This window comes from Diabrotica virgifera, chromosome 8 (assembly GCF_917563875.1).
Source record: "Diabrotica virgifera virgifera chromosome 8, PGI_DIABVI_V3a".
Lineage (NCBI taxonomy): Eukaryota > Metazoa > Arthropoda > Insecta > Coleoptera > Chrysomelidae > Diabrotica > Diabrotica virgifera.
In genome coordinates this window covers 90,423,734-90,446,923 of record NC_065450.1, presented here as the reverse complement: position 1 = coordinate 90,446,923, position 23,190 = coordinate 90,423,734, and the positions used below count along the sequence as shown (strand labels likewise).

Genomic DNA, 23,190 nt, shown 5'->3' with positions numbered 1-23,190 from the left:
TCTTTTTTCTTTAATTTGTAGGTTTTTTTAGTGCCTACATGTTATTACCTACATACAGTAAAACCTCCTAGTCCTGTCGCCAGGGGGGGTACAACGGCCTCGTTAATTCAGATGGACTTACTCAAGTTTTTTTTATGTATTTTGACCCGTAGAACACGAATTTTTTGGGTAACAGTTGATCCGGATGTCGATAAGATTGTTATAGACCAAGAACTTGAGGAATCAAATAACAGCGATTTTTGGCAAAACAAAACAATATTTTGTATTTTTTGGGCCATTTTAAGTAAAAAATATTTCTACAAGTTTTTTCGTAGGATGCACAGTTTTCGAGATAAACGCGGTTGAACTTTAAAAAAATCGAAAAATTGCAATTTTTGAACCCGAATAACTTTTGATTAAAAAATAAAATAGCAAGTCTGCTTACCGCATTTGAAAGTTTAAGTCAAATTATATCGGTTTTGATTATTTGCATTGGTAAAAATTTATTTTTTTATTGTTTAACAAAGCTATAAACACGTAGGGTTTCCCGTGCTTTTACATGCGTTTTAACGCATGTAACGTAGAAATAGTCTTGATTGCACTAGTACCTATTCTACCTACTCGTTCGATTTTAAATGAGAAATCATAGAAACATCACTCACGCACTAGTTGTTTGTAGCTTTGTTTAGCAATAACACAATAAATTTTTAGCAATGCAAATAATCAAAACCGACATAATTTGACTTGAACTTTCAAAGGCGCTAAGCAGAATTGCTATTTTATTTTTTAATCAAAAGTTATTCGGGTTTAAAAATTGCAGTTTTTCGATTTTTTGAAAGTTCAACCGCGTTTATCTCGAAAACTGTGCATCCTACTAAAAAACTTGTAGAAATATTTTTTGCTTAAAATGACCCAAAAAATACAAAATATTGTTTTGTTTTGCCAAAAATCGCTGTTATTTGATTCCTCAAGTTCTTGGTCTATAACAATCTTATCGACATCCGGATCAACTGTTACCCAAAAAATTCGTGTTCTACGGGTCAAAATACATAAAAAAAATTTGGGTAAGTCCATCTGAATTAACGAGGCCGTTGTACCCCCCCTGGCGACAGGACTATCCGTTAACCGAAACCTGTTTAACCGAAACATCGTTTATCCGAAATGGCTGACATTTTCAATAATTTCATCAATAAAAAGTAAATTTCAAAAAAGCAATAAAATTACGGAAAATAACATCTTTAACAGTGTTTTTTTAAAGAAATCTTCTATTTTCTTTTGTGTTTTCTTTTGACAACAATGTTTTGCAGCTATATCTCGCCAATACTATGTTATTTGATACAAGAAGAATACAAAATACAATGTTATTTTTAACCGAAATTCTTGTTATCCGAAACGACTTCACCCCCCATTGTTTCGGTTAACGGAGGTTTTACTGTATTTACAAAATTTTTGGCGCAAAATTAAAATTTTTTAACGCTTTTAAAATTTTTATACAGGGTGTTTCTAAATAAGTATGACAAACTTAAAAGAGTAATTCAACATGAAAAAATAATGACAGTTTGTTTGATAAATAAAACTGACCATTTATTTATTGCTCTAAAACCGGTTGAGATATGCAAATGACATTTGGTGGGTTTTAAGGGGTAGTTATTGCGCATTTTTTGACATTCAGCTAAGAATTTTATATTCACCATTGGCGCGCATGCGGGTAATAGTCTGAATTTTTTTAAAGAAAAAAAATAGTACATCACTGAGATATTTCAAATTAACAATTATTTTTGAATTCCTCGTTTAATTTGTGACAGAAAATATATCTTCCCTTTTTTCATACGACGCTCCATTTTCATGCAAAAAATAAAACATCTTAACGCTTACAAAGTACATATCGAAAGAAGTTTATAAAGTTATAATACATTACCATTACATTCATATAGAAATTTATGAAATTCATATAGATAGACAGTTTCTTGCGGAGGATGAAACTGTCGTGTTTTTTTTTAGGTCTACTATTTCTTTAAAGGAGTTATCGAGCCAATATTCTTTTTTTTTATTTCCGCTGTAACCACCAGGGTTATTAGCGATCTAAAAAATATAACAAAGGTAAAGTTAGTAAAGATTACAATAATTGATACAGTCCAGAGTCTTTGATAGAACTTATTGTGTTTTTAACGTTCGTGTTGATTGCTAAGGCTTCCTTTATACTCTTTGGGATAGCGTTCATTTTCTTGTTGCTTCATATGTTTTGCACTAAGTTAATATATGCTTCACGAAGAGTGATGTTTCACAGTTTTCACACATAGGCGGCACAGTTCGCGTAAATAGGTGTTTATGTTTGCGATGCACTCCACTAATTTTCTACGCACTTTATCTTTTATTTCTGACTTCAGGTCATCGGAAGAAACCTCGTTAATAAGAATGGAGTCTTCGCTGAAGGATGCTAGATGGGCTAGTCTTTAGAGGAATGTACAGATGAGTCGGAATCTTCTCCCGACAATGTTGTCAGGGTTTTTATTACATCGCGTAAACCTATGTGTTTGCCAAGTTTTCCTATTAATTTGGTGCTTTTGGTTTTCATTCTTTTGTCGGTATAATATGGATGTAAGTCCGATAGAAACTTCATAAGTGCATGAGAGTCTTCTGAATATAATTTTGTTACGCTGATTATGTCTTTTGCTCCTTTTATATTTTCGAATAGATCCACTACTTGATCGAAACTTAGTAATTGCATTTTGCTTTCTACATATTCTCTAACTGGTTCTAGTAATGTTTGAAGATTTGATGTCTCATCTTTTAAGTTTTTGTCATCGGTTTTGGTTTTTTCTTTGATTGAAGTTTAGGTTTTTCGAAGTTGTCTTCGGTGGGTGGTGAGATTGCATCTTCTAAGGTTCTTTTTCCTGTTGCTTTGTTCGAAGTTATCTGGGGTTCGTGAGTATTCGTGTGTGTATTTTTATTTGCAGTAAGTGTTGGCTTGTTTTAGGTGAGGTTGATTTTTGAGTTTGGGTATTAGAGGATGACTCAGACGATGTAGGTGTTGCGATTGTAGTGTTAACTGAAGAAGTGGTCACATGTGTGGGTTTGTTTTGTAGTGAAAGTTGTTGGGATGGGTTTATTGATAATGTGGGATGACTACCGTTTGTGATGTGGTTTGAGAAGGCTTAGTAAGTGTGGGGGAAGTGGTATTTGAAATTGTCGGAGTATTTTGTAAATTATCTTGTTGAGTATGATTTATTGATGAATTTTGTCTTATCTCTGTTTGCACTGCATTATCATTGTAAGGATGGTTATGAGTGGAAATATTTGGACAATTAGCTGCCTGGTGTCCAGTTAATTTGCATTTGAAACATGTTTCGTTTTAGGCTATAAATATGCGGTATGATGTTTGTTCTAACTCGATGATAAAAGATTCAGGTAATACATGGTTGTCTGGCAAAGGTGAAATGAAAATTTGTCGTCGGAAGCTTAGAATATGACTGAAAGCAGGATTGGTTGCTCCTATTCGTAGGTATGATATATCTGAGAGAGGATTTAGACCTAGTTTTATTAATTCGTCTTTAATTAAGTTAGAAGGTATACTTGGACATACACCGGACAGAAATAAGCGAACTGATGGAGTTATTAATCTTCTTGCTTCTAGTATATTTCCATTTACTTTTATCTTCTTTGTTTCTGCTATAAATTTATCTACTAGGTTTTTAGATGATAGATATATGCATATTCTACCGGTTGATATACGGGAGGAGAAAATTATATTTCTTGGTTCTATATGCTGACTCAATCCTTCAAGATAGTCATTAATTGTACAATTCTCTAGAGTGTTAAATAAAATAGCTTGTTCTCTGTCTGGGGTTAATATATTGCGTGGTTGGCTAACTGCTATTGAATATGATGCAATTTGTTGCGGTTGACTTGAGGATGACATCTTTTAATTTACTTAAAATCTAACATCGGTGCTGTTTTACAATTTCCGCTGCAATACCCGTTCATGGAATTGGATAATATAAAGATAATTGTCGTGATTTATTGAAACATTCAAATCCAAACAGACCCAAATAATCAATTTTGTCTACTCACAATTAAAACATTCCGTATACAAATCACTTTTCACTAGTAGTTTTTACTTTAATTACTTTTAAATTTATTTCTGTAATTACTATTTAACTAGCACGATAATTAAGTACCAAAAATACGTGTTACTTGGTCGCTTGCTGAACATCGAATCGCCAATATTCTTTGGCTTGCTTAATTTTTCTTTTTACGAATTTGTTGATTTCACAGTTATGTACTTGTTAATATTTCTATTTTTATGTCTCCGTCGAACTTCTATTAGGTCTAGGATTGGCTGTACCAACCACTTATTTTTTGAAAATATTGTAGGTGTTTTCAAAGACTTTCTTATACTTCCTCTAAAATCGAGTTTTGTATGCCGTATCAACATTCGTTGACTGTTGGCATTTCCCAGAAAAATAAGAATATTTATTACTTACTATTTGCCAGAATTTGCCACCACTTGGATATAAACCTGTTTGTTTAATGGCACAGACATTAGGCGACCTTTCCACGGTCAATATTATTGAAGCAATATTATTGACGAATAAACGGTAGCGCTCACACGACTCAATATAGCCCGGGAGGTAGTGTCAAATTTGACCGGAGCATTTTAGCATGGCTGTTTTCTTTTTATTTAGTTAGGTGTTCCAAAGCTTATTAACAAATTATGTGTCAGCTGGCCCAAAACCGAGGATTTTAGACAAGAAAAGGTAAAATATGAAACTTGATGGAAAAACGCTACAACTTTATGTCAAATATTTATCTCCGTGACTTACGTGTATAATAGCCTAGAATATCTAGCTACTGGCTTTCGCCCAAGCGACTCGGGTTCAATTCCTGCCGTTGGATATTTTTTTGTTTGTAAAATTGACATTTTGATTTGAAATGATAATACCACGTTTTTATTATTTATACGACACAATATAAAAAAAAGTCTGTATGTATTTTATAGAATCGTAAACTATGCATTTGATCATATTATTATGATTGACTTTAATAAGCAAATTTGTTGTACATGAACCCCTAAAGCTTTCTGAGTTGGTACGACCCCCCTTTTCACTTAGATTGGTCGTACCAACTCAGGAACCTTCAGGGGTTCATGTACAACAAATTAGTTTTTTAAGAACAATCATAATAATATTATGACCAAATGCATAGTTTAGGATTATATAAAAGTCATAGACTTTTTTATATTGTATCGTATAAATAATAAAAACGTGTTATTATCAAAAAATAAATGTTTTTCAAATCAAAATGTCAATTTTAAAACCAAAAAAAATTCCAACGGCAGGAACTGAACCCGAGTAGCTTGGGTGAAAGCCAATAGCTAGATATTCTAGGCTATTATACACGTAAGTCACGGAGATAAATATTTGACATATAAGTTTTAACGTTTTTCCATCAAGTTTCATATTTTACCTTTTCTTGTCTAAAATCCCCGGTTTTGGGCCAGCTGACAAATCATTTGTTAATAAGCTTTGGAACACCTAACTAAATAGAAAGAAAACAGCCATGCTAAAATGCTTTTGTCAAATTTTGACACTACCTCCTGGGCTAATAATATTGATCAATAAAAATAAAACATGGTAGCCAATGGGACTCAAAATAAAATATCAGTTATCACTGTTATCGTGTTATCATATTATCATATCATCATCATCAGTTTCAATCGTGCAGTCAATGAGAATGGATCTAGAGTTACAGTTTCTAATCGCATCTGCTTTGGTTCTCAAGAAGAGGAAAATATTAATTTTGTCTATTCAGCATCGTCCCACAGGTTGCTGGACTAAAAAAAGTTAACGAATTATGACGTAACGTAACGTATGACTATACGAAATACTGCTGAATCCTCTTCACGTGCAAGAATGTTGTTTACATAAAAAAAAAACAGATAATTCATTGGATTCAGTACAGCGAATGTCTCAGAGAATTTCGGGATATTTAAAATACAAGGTGTTCAGAACCGAAATTGAAATTAATTATAAAAATTATTTTTGTTAATTCCCTAAATTAATATTGATCGTTTTCTAGGATGATTTTTTCGAAGTTCAATTATTTATATGCAATTTGCTTAATTAGTAGAAACATAGGCGTAGCTTAATAAGGTCGTTCCATTACAAGGATTAAAAAAACACAATATTCAAACAGATAGTAGGGGAGGAAAGTATGCTAAATTTGCGGTTACTCGAACGTTATGGGACCTATTGAGATGTGAAGATTAGGCCCTAAAACCAAAAAAAGTTCTTCTTCTTCTTCTTATGCAATCCACTAACGGATGTTCGCGATCACGTTTGACCATTTTTCTCTATCCCTTGCAGTATGTATTAGGTCTCCTATGTTTTTTAGTCCTGTCCATTGTTTGACATTACGGAGCCATGACATTTTCTTCCTGCCCACTCCTCTTTTTCCTTCGATCTTTCCTTCAATTAAGGTTTGCAGAAACTGATATCTTTCATTTCTAATTAGGTGCCCCAGGTATGCCGTTTTTTCTCTGTTTAATTGTGCACATCAGTTGTCGTTCTGTACCAATTCTTCTCAGGATTTCTTCATTTGTTATTCTTGCGGTCCAGGGAACTTTAAGGATTCGTCGATATATCCACATCTCAAATGCCTCTAGCTTATTCATTGTGTTTATTTTTAAAGTCCATCCTTCCATGCCATATAGGAGCACCGACCATATATAGCATTTTGTGAATCTTAGTCTTAGGTTTAGGTCAAAGTCTGAGTTCGTAAAGACGTTTCTGAATTTCATGAATGCACTTGTGGCTCTTTCTATCCGACATTTAATTTCCATATCCGACATCCAGTCTTCACATAGCCAGGTTCCCAGGTACTTAAACTTTCTTACGCGCTCTACATCTTGGTTGTTATATGCTAGTCTTGAATTTTGATGTTCGCATAATTGACGGCTGATTATAAGGAACTTCGTCTTTTCTATGTTGATGCTAAGTCCCATGTTCTCGCTATGCTCTCCAATTTTATTAAGAAGGTTTTGGAGGTCTTCTATATTGTCTGCTATTAAGACCGAGTCATCCGCATATCGTATATTATTGACCCAGGTACCATTTACTTTGATGCCGCTTTCGCATTCCTCAAGAGCTTCCTGGAAGATACTTTCTGAATACAGATTGAACAGTAGTGGGGAGAGAATGCATCCCTATCTTACACCTCTGAGAATTTTTTGAGCTTGCGTTGTTTCATTATCCACCTTGACGACAGCTGTTTGATTCCAGTAAAGAGCCTCTATGCAACGAATGTCTTTTTGATCTATGTCGAGTTGTTTTAGTATATGTACGAGTTTATGATGTTGTACTCGATCGAAGGCTTTTTCATAATCTATAAAACACATCATTACATCTTTCCTTTGATCGTAGCAGTTCTGAGCTAGCACTTGGGTTGAAACTAGTGCTTCCCTGGTACCCAGGCCTTTTCGAAATTCAAATTGTGAGCACCCAATAACCTTATCGCATTTTGTGGAGATTCTGTAGTGAAGAACTTTGAGGAATATTTTTAAAGAATGGCTCATTAGACTTATCAGTCGGTGCTCTTGACACTTTGTTGCGTTGTTCTTTTTTGGCAAAGGGATAAAGGTAGATACAAGCCATTGGACAGGGAATTTTCTTTTTTTATAGATTTGGTTGAAAAATCTTTGGAGTATCGTAAATCCCTCTTCATCTAACAATCTGAGTAACTCAACAGGAATTTGATCAGGTCTAACTACTTTTCCGTCTTTCGAGGTATTTATTGCTCTAGTAATTTCTTCAATTGTGATCTCGGGACCAGATAGGTTGTTAATATCTATCACTTGTTCCTGAACGACTTCTATCTCAGGCCTCTCGTCTACAAAGAGATTTTTGATGTATTTTTCCCATATGAGTTTCCTCTCTCTATCATCTTGTGCCATTTTTCCTTGTTCATTTTCTAAGTTAGAAAACTCCTTTTTTCTGTATATTCCAGCTACTTCCTTTAGTTTCTTATGTAGATTGTGGTCATCATGTTGTTTTTGTAATTGTTCCACATTTCCTCACACTGTTTCTTTAGCCATTTATTTTTTGCCGTTCTTATCTCTCTTCTTATGTGTTGTTGTTGTTCTCGATATTTGTCTCGGTTCCCTTGGTTTTTATGTTTTCTTCTTTCTTCGAACATTGCCACGATTTCGTCAGTCATCCAACTTTTCTTTTGTATTTTTTGTTTATAACCTAATTCTTTTTTAACTGTATCCGTCATTGTTTCCTCTATGGCTCTCCATGTGTTATCCAAATTAACTTCTCTTTCTAGTTCTACTTTTGTATTCTTTGTTAGTTCTTTGTTTAATTTCATACTTAATTCTCTTCTGGTATTCTCATCTTTAAGTTTAGCATAGTCTATTGTTGGTTCTGGTTTGCGTCTCTTCAAATTAGTGATTTTTATTTTTATTTCTGCTAAGAGAAGGACATGGTCTGATGGAACATTGGCGCCAGGGTATGTACAAGTTCTAGTTATTGATGATCCAAATCTTTTGTTAACCATTATGTAATCGATCTAGTTTCGAACTATACTCTCGGGGCGGTCCGCTGGGCTTTCCATGTATATAAGCGTCTGGGTGGTAGCTTGAACCAGGTATTAGATATTTTCATATCTTCCTCTTGGCAAAATTGATATAGTCGTTCGCCTCGGTCATTTCTCTCTCCCAGGCCGTACGGGCCTATTAAATCGTCGTCTCTACCTCTTCCTATCTTGGCATTAAAGTCGCCCATTATGAGGTTTACTTCATGTCTCTTAACGTTACTAAGCAGTTGTTTAAGTTCTGCGTAGAACATTTCTATATCTTCTTCTGTTGAGTCCGATGTTGGGGCATAAACCTGAATTATGTTGATATTGACTGGACTGGCTTTCACTTTGAGTAAGGCCATACGGTCTGAGAGTGGGAAGAACTGTATTACCGATGCAGATAATTTGCTCGTGATTATTATACCTACTCCCTTTCTGTGGTTTTTATCCTGGTTTCCAGAATAGTACATAACTGCCCCTTCGACAGCACACCTTCCTACATCTGGCCACCATGTTTCTGCTATCCCCAAGACATCTATCCTCAATCTCCTTACTTCTTGGATTACGTTAGTCAGCTTCCCAGCTTCATACAAACTTTGCACGTTCCATGTTCCGATCTTTATTTTACTTCGTAAGTTCAATTGGGTTAGGCTTTTATCATTTAACTGTGTTCCCCCCGGAGATCCGATTGGGGAACTGTTTATAACTCCGGAAATTTTATAATTAAATGACGTCATTGTGATTCTCTTGGGATAATAAGTAATGAAGGTGGTATCACGTTGCCTTCCTTCATGCCATTTCTTGGCTTGAGTTTCGGCCGCCCACTCTGGGTCAGACGCCGTTTGTAACCGCCCACTCCGGGTACAGACGTTACAGTTTCACCATATCTAATTACCCGCACTTAGTTTAGCCTGCAAACCAATGCAGTTGCCCGGGGTGTGGCACGTGGAGCCATAAGTGAGAGTTAGATGTCTTGCGAGGACCAGTTATCAAGAACCAATCTCCTGTCTATGACACTCGATGTGGTCGTTCCGATAAAAGGTACTACCTCTGCAACACAACCCTACACCCCCAAAAAAAGTTAAGTTAAGTTTTCCATTTTAGTGGGGACTTTCCATTTTTTAATTTAATTTTCCATTTCTAACAATCGTTTTTTTCCGATTTAGCCCCATCTATCCATAATTCGAAAAATGTCTCGAATAAAAGTTCTTATTTTTACGTAAGGAATCCAAATCTGCAATAAAAATGGGGGCTCCCATTTAAGATTTTTAAAGTAACTCCCCACCCAACCTACGTGGGGGGTCGTGTTTGGTGCCATTCGATAGATTTTTCAAAAATATTAAATACGTGTATTTTTCAGATTTTCGATCTGATGTTCATTTCGCGAGATATCGGGGATTCGTATTTAAAATTTTAAATTTACCCCCACCACTCTCCGTGGGGGTCGTGTTTGGTATCATTCGATAGATTTTTGAAAATATTGTACACGTATTTTTTAGTTTTTCGATCTGAAATATTCGCTTTTTTCTTGTGAACCCATTTCCTTACACCCCAGTCATTCAGCCAGTCACAATAGTTTCTCACAATAAGGGAGTAATGTGTAGTGTGTGTTGTGAGTAAATGCTTTGTTACTTAGTAAAGTCGACTTTATCATCTTTACAAAGAGAAGCTTATGGTGATATAAACATGTTGCCAAATAATAAAAGAGCAATATTATGAAAATATGACTTGTTCCATTAATTTGATACTTTTGTAGCGTGACCATGCAATGAAGTGTTTGATAACTTAATTTCTAATTTTAGCGCGCATTCTAGTTTTAATGTTTTAATTTTTTAATGTAATTTACATTTTTGCAGATTTTAAAAAATGGGAAATTGCTGTTCTGGTGATCTTGACAGCACGTACGATGGGCCAACACGATCCACGCGCAGTTCTTCACCGCCTTCGAATGTAATTACTACTCCTCCAACTTTGAATCTTTCTAATAATAGAGCACCAATTCGTTCTAAATCTGCTTCAGAGAAAGCATCAATATCCGGTAAAGCTTCCACAGACCGTGCATCAATTCCTCCTAAAGCTATAACAGATAATACTACCAGAACTCCTGGTTGTGGTGCTACTACAAGCTCTAAAACTAACCGGGAAAGATCAAGGACTAAACGAGATAACAGCAAAATACCTGCGTCATCTAGAGGACATTCAAGTTCATCTAGAACGACGAATCAACATTCTAAGAAGCATACGAACAGAACAACCCGTGTACCAGTACGAGAAGCTCCAGAAATCGTAACGCAACTATTAAGTCAATACAATTTTGACATAAATTTGACTGATGATGTATTCCAATTAGAAAGTCTGAAAGAAGATTCCGGGGAATACCAACGTATCAAGAGCATATTTTTTCATTCCAACAAAAAATTTTTTAAATTACATAGCATCGAAAAAGTACACAATCCTTATCTTCTACTACAATATGGACTTAAAAGATATGAATACATTCGTAAAGGAATCAGTTACAGAGAAACATTACTGTTCCATGGAACTAAGAAATCAAAGATTGACGATATTTGCCGAAATAATTTTAACTGGAGATTTAAAGGTACGTAAAGATTTTTAATGTTTCTTCGAAAAATGTTTAACTTGCTCTTTGTTTTTTGTGTTATTTTAATATTTAAGTTTTTAAGAACTCTTAGATTAAAAAGCAGGTGTTAACTTTTAATAATAAATTATTAAACTTAATGAAAAAATACTCATTCTAAAAATAATCAATACTTATTTACTACACTAAGCGGCACAAAAAATGGCCACCCCACAAAATGGGTAATTTTTGATGTCGTGAATTTTCTAAATCTGTTGTCCGATTTAAGTGATTTTTTTAACATTTTATAGTCTAATTCTTTAACAATATCGCTGTAATAAAATTATTGCTAGACAGGTAAATGATCATTGTATACCGGGTGTACCAATCAAACTGTGTCTTATTCTCAAAGTTCACCACACCTTAACATTCTGTTTTTTGATTCATTCGCTTATGTTGGATAATAAAAAAGTTAGGTACTTTAACAACTATCCATGTTCTTCACTAATACAGGGTGTTTCTAAATAAGTGCGACAAACTTTAAGGGGCAAATCTGCATAAAAAAATAATGGCAGTTTGCCTTATAAACACATGTCGGCAAATGCTTCGTTTCCGAGATACTGGATGTTGAATTATTTTCTTACAAACTGACGATTTATTTATGGCTCTAAAACCGGTTGAGATATGAAAATGAAATTTGGTAGGTTTTAAGATACAGTTATTGCACATTTTTTGACATACAACTAAGAATTTTATATTTACCATTGGCGTGCATGCGGGTAATATTACCCGTATGCGCGCCAATGGAGAATATAAAATCCTTAATTGCATAGAATTACACCTTAACATAATGTTAAGGTGTGGTGAACTTTGAGAATAAGACACAGTTTGATTGGTACACCCGGTATACAATGATTATTTACCTGTCTAGCTATAATTTTATTACAGCGATATTAAAGAATAAGGCTATAAAATTTTAAAAAAATCACTTAAATCGGACAACAGATTTAGAAAATTCACGACATCAAAAATTACCCATTTTGTGGGGTGGTCATTTTTTGTGCCGCTCAGTGTACATTAGAACGATCCATTTACTAATCACAAGAAAAATCCAGGACCGGATTAACAAAAAAAAAACAAAGTAATTGTGACTTTGAAACAACACCCTGTATATTGAAATTTTCCAAATTGGTTTCCACATTTGAAAAGAGCACACAAAACTGAGTTTATAGCTTCGCTTTAACTTTTTGCGCAGAAAATTTAATGACTTTAAAGAAATTAAATCTATTGAAGTTTTTTAGAACTCTGAGATTAAAAAGCAGGTGTTGTTAATAATAAATTAATAAAGTTAATGACTTATTCTAAAAATAATTAATACTTATCTATCAGGTACATTGGAACGATCGACATACTAATCACAACAAAAATCCAGGTCGGGATTAACAAAAAAAAAAAATATAAAGTAATAGTGAGCTTGAAAAAACACCCAGTAGTATATTGAAATTTTCAAAGTCCGTTTGAACATTTGAAAAGAGCACAAAAAACTAAGTTTAATGGTTCGCTTCCATCTTTTGCGCAGACAATTTAATGACTTTAATTTTGAAATTATGCCGAAATTTTTAAGAACTCGTAACAGTAATTTCGATATAATTTCAAAAGTAATTTCATTAAATCGTCTGTGCAAAAAATTAAAGCGAGTCATTAACTTAGTTTTTGTGCTCTTTTCAAATGTTTAAACGGATTTTGAAAATTGCATTATACAAGGTGTTTTCTCAAGGTGACTATTACATTACATTTTTTTGTTAATCCGGACCTGGATTTTTCTTGTGATTAGTAAATGGGTCGTTCTAATGTAGTTAATAAGTATTGATTATTTTTAAAATGAATATTTGTTCATTAACTTTAATAATATAAAATAATTAAAAATATAAGTTATTAAAATAATTAAAAAAAATAATTAAAAGTTAATAAAACCTGCTTTTTAATCTAAGAGTTCTTAAAAAGGTCAATATATGTAATTTCAAAATTAAAGTCATTAAATTGTCTGGCCGAAAAATTTAAGCGAACCATTAAACTTAGTCTTTTGTGCTCTTTTCAAATATGTAAACGGATTTAAAAAATTTCAATATACAGGGTGTTGTTTCAAGGTCACAAATAATTTATAATTTTTTTTAGTCCGGACCTGAATTTTTCTTGTGACTAGTAGTTGGATGGTTTGTGTTTTAAAGAGACATAAATATGTGTACCTACCAGATATCAAAAAAAATCTACAGGGAGGTTCCAAAGTTATGGGTCCAAAAAGAAATGGACAAAATCGATAAAACTCGGTTATAACAATCGGTAAGACAATAAATGTGGTATATCTAGAACCGCCTCAGTGACCTCTATTCACCATTTAAGTATTTCCGTTTCCCAATGAAACACCCTGTATAAGATAATGGGGAATCATATAAAAGTATAGGTATATAACAAAAATGCAGGTCATAAATTATGTCACATATTCTGGGACCAAAAATAGTACGATTGAACCTAACCTACCTTAGTATCAATGTGCTTATAAAAAAAGTTACAGCCCTTGTGAAGTTACAAAATGAAAATCGATTTTTTCCAATATATCGAAAACTATTAGAGTTTTTATTAAAAATGGACATGTGTCATTCTTATGGCAGGAACATGTTAAAAAAATAACAGTGAAATTTGTACACCCCATAAAAATTTTATGAGGGTTTGTTCCCCTAAACCCCAACTTTTGTGTACGTTCCAATTAAGTTATTATTGTGGTACTATTAGTTAAACACAATGTTTTTAAAACTTTTTTGCCTCTTAGTATTTTTTCGATAAGCGACCTTTTATCGAGATGTGGCTTCTTTTTTAATGTGTTTCAAAATATACCTAAAAATGTAAATGATAAATAAATTATCAGATATTAATAGGTCTGTATAATCGTACTTAACCATATTACAAATATGTGGTGGATTCGACAAATATTCAAAATATCTCGATAAACACTGGCTTATCGAAAAATTACATACTAAGAGGCAAAAAAGTTTTAAAAACATTGTGTTTAACTAATGGCACCACAATAATAATTTAACTGGAACGTTCACAAAAGTTTGGGAGGGTTTAAAAGAGCAAAACCTCCATAAAATTTTTATGGGGTGTACAAATTTCACTATATATTTTTTTATGATGTTCATGCCATAAGATTGCCAAAGGTCCATTTTCGGTATATTATTTTCGTTTTCGATATATTGGAAAAAATCGATTTTCATTTTGTAACTTCAAAGGGCTATAACTTTTTTTATGCGCACATTTGTACTAAGGTAAGCTAGGTTCAATCGAACTATTTTTGGTCCCAGAATATGTGATTTAATTTATGACCTGCATTTTGTTACACCCTGTATATTACACCTTTGTACACGGAAATTTGTCACTAAGACCTACTTAAGGCTGCTAAACCTACTTTTTTTCTATTGCCATTGTTAATTTTAATAAAAATATTTATGGATTAAACAAAAATATGTTATTTTAGGTACCGCTGTTGGTTTTAGATTTGGACAAGGCGTAAATTTTGCGTCAGTAGCTTACTTTTCAACACATTACTGTGACGATGGATATAACAAAGTGATGATAATGGCTAATGTTCTAATTGGTAACAGCTGTAGAGGATGTAGTGATATGGCGATACCAACCATTAATTTTGATACCAGCACAAACGACAAGCAGAACGTGTACGTTAAATATGACGATAATACTTTCTATCCAACGTATCTTATTCATTTTGGTGGAATAGACTACAAGAAAAAGAATCGACGAAGTGTCTCTGAATGAGTTTAATGGATTTTTTATAACATATTTTAGTACCAAAAATGTCTGTATGTTAGAATTTAATAAATGTTTTTAGTAAATAAGGCGGTTGTTTGGTATCTTAAACATTTTCACACTACGACCTAAAAATTAAATCTTTTTCTTTAAAAATTTTAAAAACAAAAAAATTAATTGAATTTTGCGCCAAAATTTTGGAAAAAATATTACACTATACTGCTATTATAGGTAATAAAAAACTCTTCAAAATGAAAGAAAAATGATATTTTTATACGATGAGTCAAACCGATGATATTGCCAAAAACAAAAAACCCCTTTTTATAATAGATAAATATAATAATTTTTGACGTAGAACAAGATGGTATTTTTATTTTTGGAATATCGCTCAGGCAGTTTCACTATCTTAATCGACTAGGACTAGACCCTTTGTCTTGTATATGTATACCTACATGTGTAAAAAACCTTGGGTTGGGATTTGCCTAACATTTATATAGATATATCTTTTTCTTGTAGCGACTGCAAGTGTTGATCAAAACAGCATTATTTTAAAAGTTTGGAAATTCTAAAATTATTTCTAAAAAATCACTGTTACAAAAAAACCAAACGACGCACCCACCTCTAGTCTGAACACATACTTTCTTATTTACTTAGTTTATCAGTTAGGTTAAGTTCCTATCTTAACAAAGGCTATTTAATTATCGACACTCCCTAGCGGTTTTAGCAGGTTAAGAGGAAACAGTAGCGATCAACAGGTAGCGAAAACGCGTTCCAAGATTGCGGCTGTAATTTTAAATATTTTTTAGAGATATTTGGCACACGTATTCGTAATATAATAAAGAATGGCGGTACAGAGCCCAATTTGAAAAATATATTAATATGTGGAAATTACTCTGTAATTAAATACAATATTTAAAAAAAGAGCCTGTACCGCCATTAAGAAGAACAAAAAAATACACTTTCTTCAAATAAACTTTTTTATCCGATGCCTAGATTTTGTGTCATTTTGGAACTACTAAAATTTTTTATTTCATTATTTTATTTCATCGGATAAAAAAGTTTATTTGAAGAAAGTGTATTTTTTTGTTCTTCTTAATGGCGGTACAGGCTCGTTTTTTAAATATTGTATTTAATTACAGAGTAATTTCCACATATTAATATATTTTTCAAATTGGGCTCTGTACCGCCATTCTTTATTATATTACGAATACGTGTGCCAAATATCTCGAAAGAATATTCAAAATTACAGCCGCAATCTTGGAACGCATTTTGGCTACCTGTTGATCGCTACTGTATCACCTTAATAACTTAGTTGTAATTGAAGAAAAGTTGCAAAAACTAGACTATAAAGTTATCTTATGTGTGTACGTAGTTTTTGTTTATATCCTGTTCCTGTTCGAATATTTTATCAGTAAATGGACGGTATTGTCGGTATTTGCAATTATTGTTAACGTGTCTCGACTCTCGACAATATATAATTTTTGTTAGACAAGGTAAATTGCAATGCAAGTATTGCATGATAAGCTTTTACTATGTATTATCAAAATCCCTTATTAAGCTGCATTTAATTGTTGTTTTTATTATTTTATGGGAATCCCAGATCACACAAATATAATGTGATTACAAAAAAATATTTTTAGCTTGTTGAATATCAGTTATCAGTTGATAAAAATATTCGTAAACATAAAGGTTAACATTTGAAGGGTACAGGCAAAGAAGGTGTTATGTTAAAATAATAAGTTTCGAGAAAAAATGGTTTTAAAGGTTAAGACTCTCTGGTGGTGGTAATTATTTATGTACTGACTAAAACTCGTTGTTTTTACTAAATTTGCTGGAATTACAGTGATGGCATTAGCCTACGTGACACTACGTGTACACAACATGACATAGCACGTGTACATAGCACTTTTTTCGCCGGGACCGCGCGGACTTGCCACCTTCTAAGTGCGATGCCACATTATGTGTTTTGACCGGATGCGTTTCCACCGCATCCAGTCAAAACGCATAGTGTGACAGGTTGGTCCGGTTGCGAATTTACAAAAGCTATACTAATTCAGTCATGGGGGAAACTGAATTCGGGTAGGCTTTGTATGCAGAATATTAGTTACATATTCTATTCTATTTCAGTCTAGACATGAACTGTATTGCTAGGTAGGTATTCTTTGGTAAAACTAATCAAGTATTTACTTAAATGGATTTTTATATCATAAAATTTAGATGTGTTTTGAAAATTAAAATGAATAATATATATTTGGATATGATTAAAAATTAAAAACAGATGAATACCTACTAATGTACGAGTATGTACAGTATTTCCCTGTAAGTTCGAACCTTATGGAACATTTTTTTATTACATATTACTTTTACGAAAAAAAGTTGTTTTTTATAAAAAGTTTTGCATTGTCAAAAACCTAAGATACAATCATCAGATATCAAATTTTATTGATAGTATACGAGGTATGTCAAAAATAAGATTTTCTCTCAAGAGTAAGGCACCTTTATATTCCACAATATTGAAAATTGTTATTATCGAAAGTTGTTTGGAATGAAAAATTATGTTATAATCTACAATTACATTCTTCTAATTGAAAAAAAAAATGAAGATACCCAACATCATTTTTAGTTAAATATGATAACTCCGAAATTGTTAATTTCACCAAAAAAATTTATTCTTTATAAAAAGTTTTGCACGTTCTAGAAAATAAGATTCAATCATAATATTTCACATTTTATCAATTTTCTACGGGGCTCAAAAAATAATATAAATTTCGCTCAAGAATAAAGTACCTTTATTTTGCACAATATTGAAAAATTTCATTATAAAAAGTTGTTCAGATTAAAAACCATGTATGAATATACAATTACATCTTTTTAATTGAAATATTGTGAACTATAAAGGTACACACTCTTGAACAAAATTCATATTTTTTGACAAACCTCGTATAAAATTGATAAAATTTGATAAATTATGGTTGTTTCTTAGTTTATAGACCATGCAAAACTTTTTATGAAGAATAACTTTTTTTCGTAAAACTAATAATATCGAGAAAATTAATTTGAGAAAAAATTTCAATTTTTTTTTCACTTAGACGAATGAAATTGCATTTTAGAACATTATTTTTAAGTCCAAACAAATTTTCGTAATAACAATTTTCAATCTTGTGAAATAAATTCAGTAACGGTACTTTAAAGTGAAACAGTAAAGGTACTTTACTTAAGATAAATTCATATTGTTTGACATCCCTCGTATACTATTGATTAAACTTGATAACAGATGATTGCATCTTAGGTTTTAGACCATGCAGAACTTTTTATGAAAAATTAACTTTTTTTTCGTAAAATCAATAATAAAAAAGTTTTCCATATGGTTCCAACTTACAGGGACATAGGTACTGTATCTGTATATTATAATTTATTCATTTGTTTTTAACTTATAATCATAACCAAATTAATATATACACACACCGGCAAAATTAGCCGAACACCTTAAAAATGGGACATGTTTGACGTCTCGAATTTCCTAAACCTGTTGTCCGATTTGAGTGATTCTTTCAGTATGTTATAGCCTTATTATGTAAGAATACCAATGTAGTAATACTGTTGCTAGATAGGTAAATGTCATTTTATACCGGGTGTAACAATGATACTGTGTTTTTTCCCTATAGTTTGGATTTTTTTTTCTATATTAATAAGTCCAAAGAATATACAAAAACTATTTAAAAAGTCAGTAGGTTCAATCATAAACTCACTGTTGTCTGTGAAATAGTTTTTACCGAAAACATTTTGGTGGCAAACAGGCATGCACATGGCTTTTATTAATACTGATGATGGATTTTTTAATCCAAAAACTTTCTGTGATGTTATGTAACCCTTGTTTAGGGAATCTTAAATATACCTTTTACAAAGGATCTGGTATTTTTGTGTTTATGGTATACAACCAGCTACAGGAATTGTATTTATCTCGTAGATATTTGTAGCGTGACCATGCCAGGGCCGTAACTACGATGTTGCGCTCCCCGGGGCAAATGTGATCTGGAGGCCCCACAGTGGTTCCAAATGCTGAAAACGTGGTCATGAGCTAAAATAAAACGTCCCTATTTATAGTCCGTTCTTTAACGGTAAAATATTGCAAAACCTCTAAATTTTAAAGAACCGCTTGGATTGACATGAAATTTGGCATACACATAGCTAACAAGTCAAAGAAAAAAAGTGATATTGTGCCGATATGTGCTTTTGCCCTGGGGGTGGTTTTCACCCCCTTTTGGGGGTGAAAAAATATTCGTCCAAAGAAAGTCAGGAAATGGATAAACTGGCTAATTTTAAGTAACTTTTGTTTTATAGAGTTTTTTCACTAAGTCAATACTTTTCGAGTTATTTGGCAGTGAATATGTTCATTTTTTCAACAAAATAACCACGCTTTTAGACGGTTTCTCGCAAATAACTCAAATAGTAAGTATTTTGTCGAAAAAACATTCTTAGCAAAAATATAGCCTGTAAAAAATTTAAAAAAATGGTGTATATATCACGTCTCTAGACCTAGTAGAAGCAGAGTTATAGCTAATGAAAAATAGGTTCATATTCGTCAAATTCCAAATGGAATACTTTAACGTGGAATAACCAAAAATGAAGCACATTTCGGGGAAAACTCATTACAACTTATTTAAAGTGTTTAAAAAAAGCTTCATTTTTGTTTTATAAAAAAAATTTCTAGCATCAAAATTAAACAAGTTACGCTCAAAATAAAGTTAGTCCCTTTTGGTTATGGTAAAAAAATCGAGAAAATCACCCCCTAATTAGTATCTTAAATGAACTTAATCGTTACGCCTTTACAAGTTTCTTGACTCGTGTATATATTGTTTATATGATTTGTAAGTTTCATCGGTTCAAAGTCTTTATTATTGAAAGGGCTGTAGTTAAAAGGGGTTGAACGAGTCACTGATCACGAATGTACGCAAATTTAGAAACACCAAATCTTAATCAATTTTTGTCCAACAGAAAAACAAAAAAATACATGATATTCAGAAAAGCAAATCTGACTTTTTTTTGTTTTTCGAGATTTTTAGTATCTCTAACAATTTTTAAGATATTTTGAAAAAAGGCATATTTTTCAAAATTTAAATTTTTCAAAATTTTACTTTGAAACCAATTTTTTTTTCAAAAATAAGCACTTTAAATCGATGAAACTTACACATCATATAAACACAACAAAAGTAAAATAATTTGTGGAGCGGTGACGATTAATTTCATTTAAGTTGCTAATTAGGGGGTGGTCTTCCCGATTTTCTTTGCAAAAACAAAAGGGGCAAACATTATTTTGAGCGTAACTTGCTTAAATTTTATGTTAGAAACTTTTTGTAAAAACAAAAATAAAGCGTTTTTTAAACACTTTAAAAAAGTTATAATAGGTTTTCCCCAAAAAGTGCTTATTTTTTTGGATATTTCACGTCGAAATTCGTGAGACGTCTATTTGAAATTTGGTGAATATGAATCTATTTTTCATTGGTTATAACTCTGGTTGTACGAGATCCAGAGACCTAACGCGTACACCATTTTTTTTTAGTTTTTTATAGGCTATATTTTTGCTAAGAACGTTTTTTTCGACAAAATACTTACTTTTTGAGTTATTTGCGAAAAATCGTCTAAAATGTGGTTATTTTGTTGAAAAATTAACATATTCACTTGCAAATAACTCGAAAACTGTTGACTTGGCGAAAAAGCTCTATAGAACAGAAGTTACTTAAAATTAGTCAGTTTACCCATCTCCGGACTTAGTTTGGACATATATTTTCTCACCCCCAAGAGGGGATGAAAGTCACCCCCAGGGCAAAAGCACACATCGGCACAATATCACTTTTTTTCTTTGACATGTAAGCTATACGTATGCCAAATTTCATGTCAATCCAAGCGGTTCTTTAAAATTTAGAGCAAAAACCGTGAAAGAATGGACTATTAGGAATTTTCATGTTTACAGTTGTTTTCTCATACTATCGTAGAGTCGTAATAGGTATAAGGATCAGACTGGATGTATTCTGGTTCATAGCTTAGGAACAAGTGAACCATGTCCAAGGTTATTTTGGCCGGCAGAGAAAGTGAAAAAGAACGTGTACATATATTGAAAACGCTGTAATACGTTTTTTAGTTTATCAATTTTATTGCTGTAAAGCAGATTCTTCTTTTTTAAGTATACTTTTAACTTAAGATTTAGTAACAATAAATACCTTAAAGGACCCCGCACAAACCTTATGGAAAATAGGTCCCAGTGGATTTCGTTCATACTTTGGGAAAATACTCTTTGAAGCATCCTGATAAAAAGTTCTAACGGGCACAACTGAATCGCATGAAGGATTTTCAAGATATAGAGGCCCAAACTCGGAAAATTATAAGATTTACGGGATATTCCAATTCCGTGAGTTACTGGTTATTTGGCAACATGTAGAAGTTTGGATCAAGGAAAAGTACTAGTAGTCTATAATTTTTTCCTGGCTATCCAACGGCGACCTTTACTTTGACCTTGACCTTCAACGGACGTCATCTTCTAGAGTTTCGAGGGTTTTCGGCATTCAATTGATATAAACAAATTACCCATGGGTTTTTGGGATCGCTAAACACGAATATGCCATCAGAATTGCCCTCCGGATGACGTGGTGGCCAGGGCCTCTGCAAGGGACGTCATCTTCTAGAGTTTCGATGGTTTTAGGCATTTAATTGATGCAAATGAATTACTGGATGGTTTTTTGAGGTCGCTATACACGAATATGCCACCAGAACCCACTCCCGGAGCACCTGATTTCCAATGTGATGTCAATGAAAGGGGCTCCTGGAGTTTCGAGGGTCTTTGGTACTACATTAACAAACGGATTAGTAATAGGTTTTTGGGGTTGCTGAACACGAATACGTGATCAGCACAGACACAGGAGCACCTGGTGCTTAAGACAGGTTATCTTCTGGAGTTTCGGAGGAATCAAATGGATTACTCTTAGGTTTTTGGGGTTGCTGAACATGCATACACTATCAGATCCGACCCACGAATCACATTGTGCCTACAGCACCAGGTGCTCCTGTGTCTGTGCTAATCACGTATTCGTGTTCAGCAACCCCAAAAACCTATAATTAATCCGTTTGCATCAATGTAGTACCAAAGACCCTCGAAACTCTAGGAGCCCCTTTCATTGACCTTAGAAACCAGGTGCTCCGGGAGTCGGTGCTGGTGGCATATTCGTGTTTAGCGACCTCAAAAAACCCTCCAGTAATTCATTTGCATCAATTAAATGCCGAAAACCATCGAAACTCTTGAAGATGACGTCACTTGCAGTGGCCCTGCCCACCACGTCATCCGGAGGGCAATTCTGATGGCATATTCGTGTTTTGCGATCCCAAAAACCCATGAGTAATCTGTTTATATCAATTTAATGCCTAAAACCCTCGAAACTCTAGAAGATGACGTCCGTTGAAGGTCAAGGTCAAAGTAAAGGTCGCCATTCAATAGCCAGGAAAAAATCCTAGACTACTAGTACTTCTCCTTAATCCAAACTTCTACATGTTGCCAAAAAACCGGTAGCTCACGGAATTGGAATACCCCGTAAATCTAATAATTTTCCGAGTTTGGACCTCTAGAGAACTTTTATCAGGATGCTTCAAAGAGTATTTTCCCAAAGTATGAACGAAATCCACTGTGACCTATTTTCCATAAGGTTTGTGCGGGGTCCTTTGTTAATGCATAGTGAAAATATACTTGAAATAATCAGAATTCTGTAAAGATACATTCAAAAAGTACAAAATTCTGCATAAGTCTGCATAAGTCTGCAACTAATGTTTATTAATCTTAAAATTTATAGTAGCAAGATTCTGAATCACTTTGCTTTAGCTGCCTATAACTGCCTATGCACTGCTGGCAGTTGTTTGAATAAAAAAGTGGAAAATGACGGATATTACATGATTCTGGCGATTGTTGAGTATGTATGGGTGGTTGTATAAAAGAAATAGGTTTTTAATATTGTACTTCATAAAGAAAATGTATTGGTAATCAGCAATTTCAAAAGTACCTTATAATATAAAATTTCAAACAAATATGCGTTTAACATAAAATTTTCGAATTTATTTCGGCCATATTGGATCCGCCATTTTGTTTTAAAAAGAAATAATGTTCGATTTGTAATCAGTGACATTAAACTACAAAATTTGACAAAAAATTTGCGGCCTGATTGACATTTTCAATTTCTTTCCGCCATGTTGGA

At 33.1% G+C, this 23,190-nt stretch overlaps 2 protein-coding genes across 3 annotated transcripts in view; one reads left to right on the top strand and one right to left on the bottom strand.

The window, feature by feature from the left end:
* The window catches only part of LOC126890813 (endoplasmic reticulum transmembrane helix translocase), a 214,742-nt gene that overhangs the window by 42,268 nt on the left and 149,284 nt on the right, over positions 1-23,190 (bottom strand). The window lies entirely within an intron of this gene.
* Positions 1-23,190, top strand: part of LOC126890814 (mucin-21-like) — a 34,706-nt gene that overhangs the window by 1,314 nt on the left and 10,202 nt on the right. The window contains exon 1 of one of the 2 annotated variants that reach the window (XM_050660006.1): positions 16,313-16,449. The exons of the other annotated variant lie outside the window; for it this stretch is intronic. The gene's annotated coding sequence lies outside the window, so the exon portion shown is untranslated. Of the gene's footprint in view, positions 1-16,312; positions 16,450-23,190 lie in introns of those variants that run through there. 2 annotated transcript variants of the gene reach the window in all.